Source organism: Betta splendens, chromosome 17, assembly GCF_900634795.4.
Source record: "Betta splendens chromosome 17, fBetSpl5.4, whole genome shotgun sequence".
NCBI classification, from domain to species: Eukaryota; Metazoa; Chordata; class Actinopteri; order Anabantiformes; family Osphronemidae; genus Betta; species Betta splendens.
This window is the reverse complement of record NC_040897.2, coordinates 14,371,770-14,384,239: the sequence shown is the minus strand read 5'-3', so window position 1 is coordinate 14,384,239 and position 12,470 is coordinate 14,371,770. Positions and strand designations below refer to the sequence as shown.

The following is a 12,470-nucleotide window of genomic DNA, read 5'->3' as shown; positions in this document are numbered from 1 at the left end:
AGCCGCCGAGGGCTCCTGTGCTGTTGTGTATTGTGCTGCTTATTCATTCCTTTCAGCCTCTGCTGGACCCGTTGATTAATGTAATTGACTAATGCCACCAGGTTCTGTCAGCTAACGGCCATTAATTCACACCTCACTGATCAGCATAACAAGATAATGCAACCTCCAGTGGCGAGGTGTGTGTGTTTGTGTGTGTGTGCGTGTGTGTGTGTGTGCGTGGTGTGCGTGTGTGTGTGTGTGTGCGTGTGTGTGCGTGTGTGTGGTGTGTGTGTGTGTGTGTGTGTGTGCGTGGTGTGTGTGTGTGTGTGTGTGTGTGTGTGTGTGTGTGTGTGTGTGTGTGGTGTGTGTGTGTGTGTGTGGTGGTGTGTGTGTGTGTGTGTGTGTGTTTGTGTGTGTGTGTGCGTGTGTGAGTGTGTGTGTGCGTGTGTGGGTGTGCGTGTGTGAGTGTGTGTGTGCGTGTGTGTGGTGTGCGTGTGTTGTGTGTGTGTGTGGTGTGCGTGTGTGCATATATTGTGTGTGTGTGTGTGGTGTGTGTGTGTGGTGTGCGTGTGGTGTGGTGTGTGCGTGTGTGCGTGTGTGTGTGTGTGGTGTGGAGGGGGGGGGTATTCATGGCCAGGGACAACAATGGTCATTTGCATTCCTGGTGGGTGAGGATTTGAGGGAGGGAGGGGCCGACGCACCTCGCTGAGCAAATTCTAGCTCCTCGGCCAAACTGAGCAATCTGCTGAGCAATATCCTGATGTGGACAGAGGCAGGAGTCGGGCAGGTACCGGCGCAGCTGGGGAGGCGTGATCACGAGGATGGAATTTGTTTTGGTGGCATGGCCTTAAGCAGCATCCCCAGGCGCGCTCACACTCACCGGCTTCTTCCATTTTCCTCATAGCTCTCAGAAATGAAATAGAGCAGGACGGCTGATGGAGCCCAGACTGATGAGAACGCAAAGCGCCGGCTGTGGCGTAGTGACTCAGAGGGCGAGAGCGAGAACACCGGCGTGGGCACACAAACACAAACAACTGCTCCTCCCGCGCCCGGGGAACCTTCAGCCGCCGCGCAGGCTTTTACCGCTGAACCGCTGTGAGACCTGAGACGGACCTTGCAGGAGTCGGAGCAGCGTTCCGGTCTCAGCGGCAGCGTGCGGTCGGTGTGTGAGCGTGCGGGGAGCGCCTTCACTGTCCTTTAATCAGACCATTCTTAGCAGTGCCTTTTCTCCACACGCTGACGCACGTCTGACCTACAGTACAGCTCTATTCTCAGGCAGTTCATGGGGGAACAGCCCTGTGGACGGGCTTCCTGAGGCTGAGGTGCGGCTGTTGTAACGTCCAGTAGAGGGCAGCACAGCAGCAGTGAAGGAAGACGCTCCCAGTCTGACGTTTGTCCTCCGGTGGAGCACGTTTCAACTTAGAGGCTTTGAGCTGAATCGGTCCGGTCCGTCTCACGGCTGCTGTGCTCCTGTCAATCATCACTGTTAAGCACCGCGATCCCGCCCCCTCGCTCAAACCGCTCCCTGGTATGGCATCACTATCACTCACCTGTTTACTGTCACCGTATGATCGTTTTTAGAACGGAGCTCATGTGTTTTCCATAATAACGCACACGTGAACGCGTCGCGGCCGAGTAAAGAATCGCGGTTTACTTCATGTTCTCCCTGACATTCGTGTGGAACGGGAGGTGGGATGAGTCACAGCTGAAGTGAAATACTAGGCCACACACACACACACACACACACACACACACACACACACACACACACACACACACACACACACACACACACGCTGGTTTCGGCCATAAATCCTAGGGACATTTCCTCATTTCACCCTCCAGGATCGATTTCTTATGTTTTGACTTTGCAGAAGTTGGAGGACTGATGGAATTGGAAAAGCCTGCGTGGACCCAGGGTGGATCCTCTGTCACGGAGGCAAGGTCGCCCATCAGCGCCGCTCTGAACGCCGACCTTGATCTTTATGTTAACTTATAAAGGATGGGCTTGTGCGGCTGCCGGGGAGCGAGGAGCTGCTGGAGGCTGTTACTGAGGCAACGCCGGGCCGTGACGCCGCTTTGGGCTGTGCTCTGTTCTGTGCAGTGTCTGCGGAAGCGTCCGAGGAGCTGCTCTCCCGCATCCGCAGCCATTGTTGTCGCCAAAAGGATTCGTCAAACGAAGCCAAGGCCTTTTTAAAGACTGGGTTCAAGGGTCACGTCTGTCCACACGCTGAAAGCAGCGAGACGGTATTTAAATGCGAGCACACGCTAAGCTAAGCGCCCTCATCTACTCTATCCTGAAAAGGTTTGTTGTTTTTCTGGGGGGAAGTGGAGCAGCGGAGGCTTCCTGGTCTCGCTGAGCGCCGTCACACCCACTCCCCGAGACGTTCTGAACGCGAGTAAAGCGTGAAGGAAGCAAAACGACGACACCGCAGAGACTCCTCAGCAGAACGTCTCCCAGCGTTAACACAAAGTCATCCCTCTCTCCACGTCTCCCTTCTCCTTCACTTTGCTTCCCAGAAAGACTCGCGTCAGTGTCTCACTGAAAATAGCAGCTAATTAGCCGACCTTTCCATTATGTGTGACACTTGCATTTGTGACTTATCTTTTAAGGTGATTAATTGGCGTAACATTGGGAATGACCTCCTCCGGATCAGGCCGCAGGTTTGATTCGTCTAGTTTTACCGGGGATGTGGTATAATGGCTGTGATTCACCACGACGCCGTGATCAGAGAAGTTCAGACAAATGTCACGGTCGCACGGGCAGCGCCGCAGAGAGATGGAGTCATGTGGATCGGATGCGCACAAACAATGCATCCTGCTCCCCGGCGATGCTGGGCCGCTGCACAGACACGCGCTAGATTGGAAAAGCTGATTTATCGGGTGTAAAATGTTAATTCTGCTATAAGGCGCGCTCATGAATGGTTAACGGAGGCTGTGACAGAGTCGTCACCTGAAATGTTAATGAGGTGAGGCCGCGTCGGGGCCGAAAGGGTCTGAGAGCGACAGATGAGCCGAGTCCACGAGACCCTCCCATGCTATAAAAAGCAGCCGCGGCGCCTGCTAATGAACGGCGGTGAGTTCACTGTGGTGGTGATGGATTCATAAATACAGCGAGTTCTGTTTTTACCCTCAACCAGCCTATATCTGTACTGTCCTAGTGATTGTGACTCATCGCTGGTGGATGGGGCGTCTATTCTTATCCTTACATATAAGGCAGAACTTTATTCATCCCGAGCTAAAAGTGGACGGACTACTGTGAACGGGCACAGAGTGTTCACAGTGGACCTGCCTGTGATCTGTCTGTTCGCTCGTGCCCCGTGAGACAAAGTGCAGCTTTGTCCTGATGCAGGTGTGTGTGATGACGCTAACGATGGCTGAACCAGGTCGTTAGTGATCAAATCCACCCGCTGCAATTATGTCATTATAATCAATAACGCTGAAGGGCGACTATATATTTGTATGTATTAATATAAAACAATAAATAATTTATTTTTACACCTGCAGCCTCTGTCCCACTTTCCCAGTTAGCAGCTGTGCTCAGTTCTCTAAGTAGGCTACAACAAGGCTTTTCAAAGTAAAAGCTCATTATTCAGCCGCGCCACTTTGTTCTTCCACTTCCTGCTTCGTCCTCAGCTTCTCCACTGATTTAATGACTCTTTGCTCGTTGTCCACGTTCTGGTCATCGTCAGCTTCAGCTCCGCTCACCAGGATTCTACCACGTGTTTCTGACCACCGTCAGCTGTGAGTGAGTTTATCTGGAACCTTTTTGTGCCGTGTGCTCTTATTAACACTTCTTTATTCTACTCCATGTTGACCCAGTAGGTGGTTCAGCCTCCACCAGAGTCCGTTTAGTCTCCGCTCACATGAAGCTGCCTGTTCCACGTCGTGAACGTCTCGAGGGGTGCGATCGTAGAAGTACTTCCCTCGTCACCTCCACCTCCTCGTGTGTTTCAGACGCCTGAGGTTTGTTTTTGTTGAATTTAATTTTTTCCTCTTGTTTGTCAAGTGTCCTTTCAAAACTTAATCTAGTCAAGGACTGCTGAGTCAGACGCGTGTGATGTACACCCTTCTTTCAGATGCTGTCCCTTTGTTTGCAGGGAACAAACAGTTCACCGTCTGCGTTTCTAGTCAAAAGTGTGAAGAAAGAAGTAACCCTGAGCTTGAATAACAGAATAACAGTCATGCACCAAACACTGACGCACTCGCTCCAGTTTGACTTCACCTCCAGCTTTTTAAACGTGAATACTTTGTGTTCATTGCCATTTAGACTCAAGATGATGATGATGATGATGAAGATACCAACTTCATTTGATAAATGTAATTTCCTGGTTTGACTTTTCCCCCCAATGACAGCAGAGCTCTTTATGCTGTGAGTGACTGGGTGATGTAAATGTGACGGTGATGTCCCAGCAGCCTCATTAATGCCCCCCCCCCCCCCCCCTCCCGCCGCCCCCCCGGCGCCCTTCGTCTTCCTCCCACACGCAGCTCTCCCCCGTCGTACGCGGCCGCTCTCTCTGAGCCGACGCTCAAAGCGGCCGTGTCTTTCAAAGAGTGAGGGCGACGTTCTTCACCGCACACAGGCTGAGGACGAGAGGGGAGAAATGCAGATCGCCGCCGAGCTCGGAGACATGTTGCTGCAAATGTAATTGATTTCCTGCTGTGCAGAGTCTGTCTCTCAGAATCGCAGAACAAACACTGACTGAATAGTTGAAAGGGCAGATAAAGTTTGGCCTTTATCTCATGGCTCTGTCAACATCCATTTATCCCTGTCAAACGGCCGAGCGGCGGAGACCACGCGGCCTCGACGCGGACAGGAAGTCTTCATTACAGCGGCGCTCGGCTCCTCTGTACACAGATTCATGTCAGGCTTGGATTTATTTATCACATAAACTGGTCACAGGTGCGTGACTCAATGTCTCCACACACTGTGATCTCACTTGACCCTGAACGGGTTTGGGTTTCCACAAGTGGACAGCGCGTGTGTGTGTGTGTGTGTGTGTGTGTGTGTGTGTGTGTGTGTGTGTGTGTGTGTGTGTGTGTGTGTGTGTGTGTGTGTGTGTGTGTGTGTGTGTGTGTGTGTGTGTGTGGACACAGCCTTTGGAGGCGCTCGTTCGCCTGTTTGTCAGTTTCGGCACCACTTTGCCCTTCGCACGGTGCCGATCATGATCCAGCACCACAACATCCTCATTACAGCAGGTCTGCTGGTGAAAAACGACAAAAAGATGCCGAGTGGCCCACAGTGTTTTCCAGGAAGACTCCCACCAGAGTTCTGAAACACATTTTCTTGCCTTATCGCTGCTTTGAGCTGCGTTGTGTTCGTCAGCGCCAGTCGTTCCTCATCATTTTGTTTGTATCTGTGCAGTTTGGCACCGCCTGCTTTAAACCCAGGCCCTGTGTGTTGTGCCGGCGACTGCAGCAGTGTCTTCATTAGTTAGATGTGCAGCTTCCTCACAGTCACATCTGGGATTCACCTCTGGACCCGTGAAAGGATGAAGGCTGGACTGGTGAATGCTTTTATCAAACCTCTGATTGCTACTTGAGGTGTGAATTCGCCTTCACTTGCGTTTCAGGTGGATGAGATCTAACATCAACCTGTTGAATAGAACTCTTTATACGTGCCCAGAAAAGTGAGCGAGTGAATTTAGATGTGCATTAGCGGCCAGTCAGGGCGTCACATGGTTGTAACCATGCACAGGTAGATTAACTGCCATTAAACCACAGCGTCCTTGAGGCTGTGGTTTAGTTTGGGCTTCAGCCGCTCTAAACTCCAGCGCAGGCTCATCTGTAACACAGAGACACTGATTAGAGAGGGCGAATCAATAACACACGGTGAGGGACGGCTAATGCACCGCTGGGACCGTCCGACAGACAGCGACGCCTCCGACCCTCCTCCCGTCTCACATCGCACACAGGCCGACGCGCGAAGAGCAACAGGGGAAATAAAAGCTGTGCAGGAGAAAGGTTAGACAAGCAGAGAGGGGAGTTCGGACGCAGAGGAAAGGAACGCGCAGGGTTTTCTGGGAGCGAAGCGGCAGAAACGCGGCATCAAGCCTTAAGTAATCATTTCATTAAATCATAACTTCTATTGGCGCCGGTTGAAGAATCGCAGGAGCTGGAAGCCTATTACAGAAGCACGTGTTTGGACGAAGGCGCTGATCGATGTGCTGCTGTAAGAAAGGCCTGTGAAATGAAATCACGCCGGCGTCCGGGAAGTCAGCGGCAGGCAGGCAGGCAGACAGGCAGGTAGGCAGGCAGAGATATATACAGACAGACAGGCAGACAGGCAGGACAGACAGGCAGACAGAACAGGCCGGCAGGCAGGTAGGCAGGCAGAGATATATACAGACAGACAGGCAGACAGACAGGACAGACAGGACAGGTAGGCAGGCGGTAGGCAGGCAGAGATATATACAGGACAGAAGGCAGACCAGGCCAGGCAGGCAGGCAGGCAGGCAGGCAGGCAGGCAGACAGACAGGTAGGCAGGCAGGTAGGCAGGCAGAGATATATACAGACAGACAGGCAGACAGACAGACAGACAGACAGACAGACAGACAGACAGACAGACAGACAGGCAGGCAGGCAGACAGACAGACAGACAGACAGGCAGGTAGGCAGGCAGGTAGGCAGGCAGAGATATATACAGACAGACAGGCAGACAGACAGATAGACAGGCAGGTAGGCAGGCAAAGATATATACAGACAGACAGGCAGACAGACAGGCAGGCAGGCAGACAGACAGACAGGCAGACAGGCAGGCAGACAGGCAGACAGACAGGCAGACAGACAGGCAGGCAGGCAGGCAGGCAGACAGGTAGGCAGGCAGGTAGGCAGGCAGAGATATATACAGACAGACAGGCAGACAGGCAGACAGGCAGACAGACAGACAGACAGACAGACAGACAGGAAGTCAGCGGCAGACAGGCAGGCAGGAAGGCAGACAGACAGGACAGGACAGGCAGGTAGGCAGGCAGGTAGGCAGGCAGAGATATATTACAGACAGACAGGCAGACGACAGATAGACAGGCAGGTAGGCAGGCAAAGATATATACAGAACAGACAGACAGACAGGCAGACAGGCAGACAGACAGACAGGCAGGACAGACAGGCAGGCAGAGATATATACAGACAGACAGGCAGGCAGACAGACAGGCAGACAGACAGGCAGACAGACAGGCAGGCAAGGCAGACAGACGACAGGAGTCAGCGGCAGAAGGCAGGCAGGCAGCAGGCCAGACAGACAGGCAGGCAGGGATATAGACAGACATGCGGCAGGCAGGCAGGCAGACAGGCAGGCAGACGGTAGCAGGCCACCGCTCTCCGGGACCGATGCTCATCCCTGAGAGATGTGCTCCATTAGCAGCGCTAGCACCGCGCCAGCAACCCGACCTCCGCTGCAGAGACGTGGCCACCGCAGGAACAATGGACGTCTGCGGAGCCATGATCGAATTAATCAGTGATTGGAACAACTGCGAGCTTCCTCGGATGAACGCCATCCACCCCCACACAGCCCCCCCTCACGCGCCCTTCATTACACCCTCCACCTCTGTCTCATTCCAGGGCTGCTCATCATTAGGACCCAAATACAACACACAACCGCAGCTTGGATCCAGGCTCACTCTCAGATATCTGGTCCATGAGCAGGGCACTGATTCTGACACATCTTCTGTCTGAATAAACCTCATTATTGCATTGATGCTCCACAAGTAGCCGCGGCGCCACCGGTCGCTCGTTACTGCCGGGCTCCATTAGCACCCGGGTCACCACTCGGCTCGTGACCTCGTCACAGCGAGCGACGGCGGCGAGGGTCGCGAGCCATCGAGCGAAAGTCCACGTGTAGAAAACTGTGTTTACAGACGTGACACACTGGAGAGCAGGGAGGATGATGGGAGGGTTTCCTCGGCTGAGGTGATGGCGAGGGGGAAGCGTTGCCACGGAGACGGCTTGAAATTACTAAACACTGTTAACCTCGACTCGGATGCCACTCGCGTAAAGCGCAGGAGGCACGGGAAAGTCGATATTCCTGCGTTCAGGCCTTTGAGAGGGAGCGAGTTAAGCCCATTGAAAGCGCTCAAGGCCACAGAGACACGAGTGAGTTGACTGAGAAGCGCGGAACAAAAACAAACTTCACCAAGTTTTCTTTAAGCCACTTTAGTTTACGTAGCAGTTCGTGAGCTGCCAGGTTCATCAAGCTCCTGTTTTGTGTAATGTCGTTTGCACAGAATCGAATCTCCGACTGACTGTTGGTGGCGTTACTGTGTGGCCAAGGGGCGAGCGGCGCCTCCATTGGTTCATCGTGTGTGATAGGATGCGTGTCCGTGCTGGGAGGACTCCCCTGCACCGCCTCTGCTGAGGCTGCCGTGGCATTTCCATTTGACCCACGGCCAGCGTATTCTGTAATGAGCAGCCATCAAAAAGCAATCTCCTAAATATAGCCACGGATTTCAAGACGCACACGCGCATATTGATATGCAAAATACGTCCAAAAAAAGCCTTCAGTTGGATCAGTCGGATACATCAGCAGCCAATGGACGCCATGGTCGGCTCCGCCTGTGCCAGAATACATTTGAATATAGACTCGCAGATGAAATTTCCGAGAAGGAGGAAAAAATGAATCTCTCGTCCCCATGTTCATTTTTGCTGTTGTGTTGAGTGTAAAATGGATTTCTCCGTCGCCGTGTTTCAAACATCACTCAATTCTCCTTTCTTGTAATTGGCCCAGACGGAACCACGGTGCAAAGATGCTGTGTGCTGCATGCGATGGCTTTTAGCCCAACAGGGTGCTCTTATTGTCCTGTCCTGCCAGTTTCCACAGTAAATACAGGAAAAGCAGCCATGCTAACTTGTTTGACAGAATCTGTGCACTGGAAGTGATTAATCCGGCAATTAGTTGAATTGTTGTAGTTTGTTGTTTCAGTGTTTAGTTGCTCAGTAGAAAATATTAAAGCTAGTTACAAATCCTTACTTCTAAACTGTTGATTTACATATTAGCAGACATCTGCTTGTTTGAATGAGACGTACTGAACTAATTATTACAGATTAACTGAGAGCAGACATTTGTTCCTCTACTCTGATGTTCACTAACAAACGTGGGGAAAATCCAGCGGACGGATCAACAGTGTAAACGCTCGGCACTCGATTGCTGGGCGTCGCTCAGTGGACGCCGCGTCCCCGCGCCGCCGCTGTCGGCTCGGCGACTTTAATCCAGTATCGGAAACCTCTTTGCTGCTGAGTCGAACCTTTTGACTGGCATTTGGAAATTGTAAAGGTCAAGATAAGCCTGAGATCTCCTCTAAAACCGGCGGTAGCGACTCGCTGAGGCCTGTTGCTCAAAGCTGAAATGACTGAAACAGGAGTTGGGATCATTTCAAGCACAACAGGTTGAGCGTGATTAGATTGCTTCAGAGGGAATAACTGCTTACAGAGCGAGGAGAAGAAAAGGAATACAATAAAAAGCTCCAGTAATTTTGGTTTAATTTTCCTCCATGGGTGGAACCTGATAAAAACATTACATGCTCTAGTGTCATCAGAAGGTTTCATTTTCTCCTGAGCCTCGGTTGAAATCTACCTTATTGCAGCTTCCTCCTCCCCCACACGCAGCATAATGAGAGAATATTTCCCCAGAGTGAGGAAACGGATCCAAGCTTCACTTTTAGAAACTTTATTAAGCCAACCTTACCAATTATTTTTGTGTTTGCCTCCTTCTGATGGCTGAGGATCCATTCAATAACGCCGCTAAATGTTAATGCTAAATGAATTTTCTGTTGAGTTAGTGATCGGCGACGCCGACAATGGATTCATATCTTCCAGCAGCGTTTGTCTGTGGTCTGTGAAGATGTGAATGAGGACGCAGGCATTGAAGCGCTGATGGCAGTGCCTCTGACTCAGATGGATTGCATTTTAATACAAAAGTCTGGCAGCGCTCCAGCTGGCAGGGCTCCAGCTGGGGGAGAATGTTTTATTGGATTGCCCAGTTAGCCTGTGATCAAACACTTGGGTGGGAGATTGCGTTCCTCTGCTGACATTTATATATTTATCTTTTCAAAGAAAGGGAAATAAAAAGCAGAAATCAATGGGGCTCTAGAAATGAGGCAGCGGTGGCTGCAGGCTGATGGATGTGTTGTCACTCCACTGCTACCGAGAACTCCAACATTTGCCCTAAAGAGATCACCGCGGCGGGAGTAGCACCTCATAACGGGGGACACGGTGATAAGGTGTGAACGGCCAGTCGCCGGCGGAGAATCGAGCGGCAACATCAGGACATGAAGCGGTGGCGGCGTTTCTTCAAGGTTCTCACACTCTGAGTTAAACCGGAGCTTCACTGTGAGACCGAGAGCTTGGATGCGGTTTGTTGGTGCTGAAGGACCCGGGTTCAACAGCTGCAGCCTCTGGAGTCGTAGCTGTGAAGGACCCGGGCCCTATTTGTGGCCCAGTGACGACGCAGGGACCAGTCAGGCTCTCCCAGTAGCAGCTGGGACCCTTCATGCGCTCCACACATCTGTAAATGTTTCCTCCAGTGAACTTCGTGACCGCCCAGAGGAGATCCAGCCTCCAGAAGCTGTTTAAAGTCAGCGCTGACGCTGACACACAGTGAATGTCACACTGAAACGCGTAAACGCACCCTTTGTCTTGTCGCGTGGAGCGCATCCGACGGCCTATCGACTGACCGCAGGTCTGTGGAGGCGGACGCCGTGGGAGGAGCGGGGGGAGGCGTCCCTCACGGGAGCGGTGGCGCCGGCGTCTGTTCATCGATCACTGCTGCTTTTAGCTACAAAGTCTGCAGTGAAGTCACACGTGAGGAGCCGCACGTAAAAAAGCAGCAGAAAACCCGTGTTTTGACGGAGACAATGATCATGTTTCCTGATGGACGCATTTCTCTGCTCCTTTATTTAACCCGTTTCCCTGCTGTGATTTTAAAGGCAGAAACTTCCACATCCACGGTGCTCGGGTCGAGAGGCGCAGCAGCATTCAGTCATGAAACATTCATCGTCGGACTGTCGCTGTGCCGACGGTGAGGCCTAAACCCGAAGGCAGCGTCTGAGACGCGGCCCCGAGGACGCCGTCGGTGCCGACACAGAAGAAGTGTTCACAGGCAACCGGACCCGCGATGAGTCAGACAGCGGCTAATGCCTTTTAATTACAGCCTATCTGTGATTAGATCATAAACACGCGTATGAGCTGCAGCTCGTCCACGCTGTGTTTACAGAGGAGTGCACTGACTTCTCATTTTCAGGAGAATGAGACAAGATGTGGGATGTGAATTTGAAGGAGCAGTAAATGGTGCTGCAGTGTCATGTTTAATTCTTTTGAAATGCAAATGCGGAGTGCTTTTTAAAGCTTCATGAGGGTTTAACTCTAAGAAGAGGGGAGGTGTGAGGAAGCAGTTCTCAGTAAATCTAGCAATTTAAAATACCTGACGCTAAACTGTGCTTAATGAATGTGAGTGAGTGTGACATGCGGACGTGTTGAGGCTCCAGAGATTAGCACTAAACCCGTCCACCCTCGCCGTTTTGTTATTAACCACAAACTCAATTCGCACCTACTCTGAACTCTTTGTGGCACAACCTGCTGTTACCACGGTAACCGTGGGAGTCAGAGCGTGTTGCACCATTAGAGCAGTCTGCGAGTCCTTAAAGTCAATCACACGACTCACACTGAGTTTCAGGCTCGCGAAGGGGAAAACCTGCGCGTGTGAAATGTTGAGGGGGAAGGTTTCACTCATCGTAGGAGGCTGCCTGGCTCATGGGGTCCTGGGAAATGTGAAAATGTATGGAGATTTTCCTGCCCTGGTCCTGTCCCGTGTGTGTGTGTGTGTGTGTGTGTGTGTGTGTGTGTGTGTGTCTAGTCTAAACTGACAATGGTTAATTCATTGATACTATATCAGTGACGACCGTAGAGACTGTCAGCTTGTTGGTAAGCGGAGGACGTTCCCCAGAGACCAGAGTTCGACCACGGCCTCATCAGATTATTGATGAGGCTGATGCCAGTCACAGTACACACTGCCTCATCATGTTAAGAACCTAAACTTAAATGAGCCTTTTGCTAAAGTCTATGAGAGACTTTTTCTTATTTCCAGTGTTTCACAGCATGCTGTGTCTCCGGCCTCCAGGGTTGTGGGTGTCGTTGAGAAGCAGTAGGTTGATGGGAGCTTGTAGTGACCACAGAACAGGAAACACCTTAAATAGACATTAATTGTTTAATTAAACAATTGGATTTTTGGCTATTATTCAGCGATAACTCTCAGTTTTAGCTCGTGTCACTGTACGTCTCCCTCCATTCAGAGCTCACGGTGGTTAAACCCAAAGCAGACGCCGGGACCAGTCAACAAGTCATGGATTGAGCGGCATGCGGTGACGGATGATGATGGGCTTTTCATGACAGGGCGGCGCTTTGAATATTTCCACCGGTGCCGGGTTGAAGGGTCATCCATCTTCCCGTGGAGACAGAGAGACAAATAGGCCGGCGCTCCCCTGTGAGTGGCTGTCATACA

At 51.7% G+C, this 12,470-nt stretch overlaps 1 long non-coding RNA gene across 1 annotated transcript; it reads left to right on the top strand.

The window, feature by feature from the left end:
- The first annotated feature begins 1,793 nt into the window (after positions 1 to 1,793).
- LOC129603285 (uncharacterized) lies at positions 1,794 to 4,400 on the top strand. Its single transcript, XR_008693049.1, has 3 exons — positions 1,794 to 3,723; positions 3,802 to 3,945; positions 4,080 to 4,400. It is a non-coding gene; the product is annotated as an uncharacterized LOC129603285 (long non-coding RNA).
- The last annotated feature ends 8,070 nt before the right edge of the window (positions 4,401 to 12,470 follow it).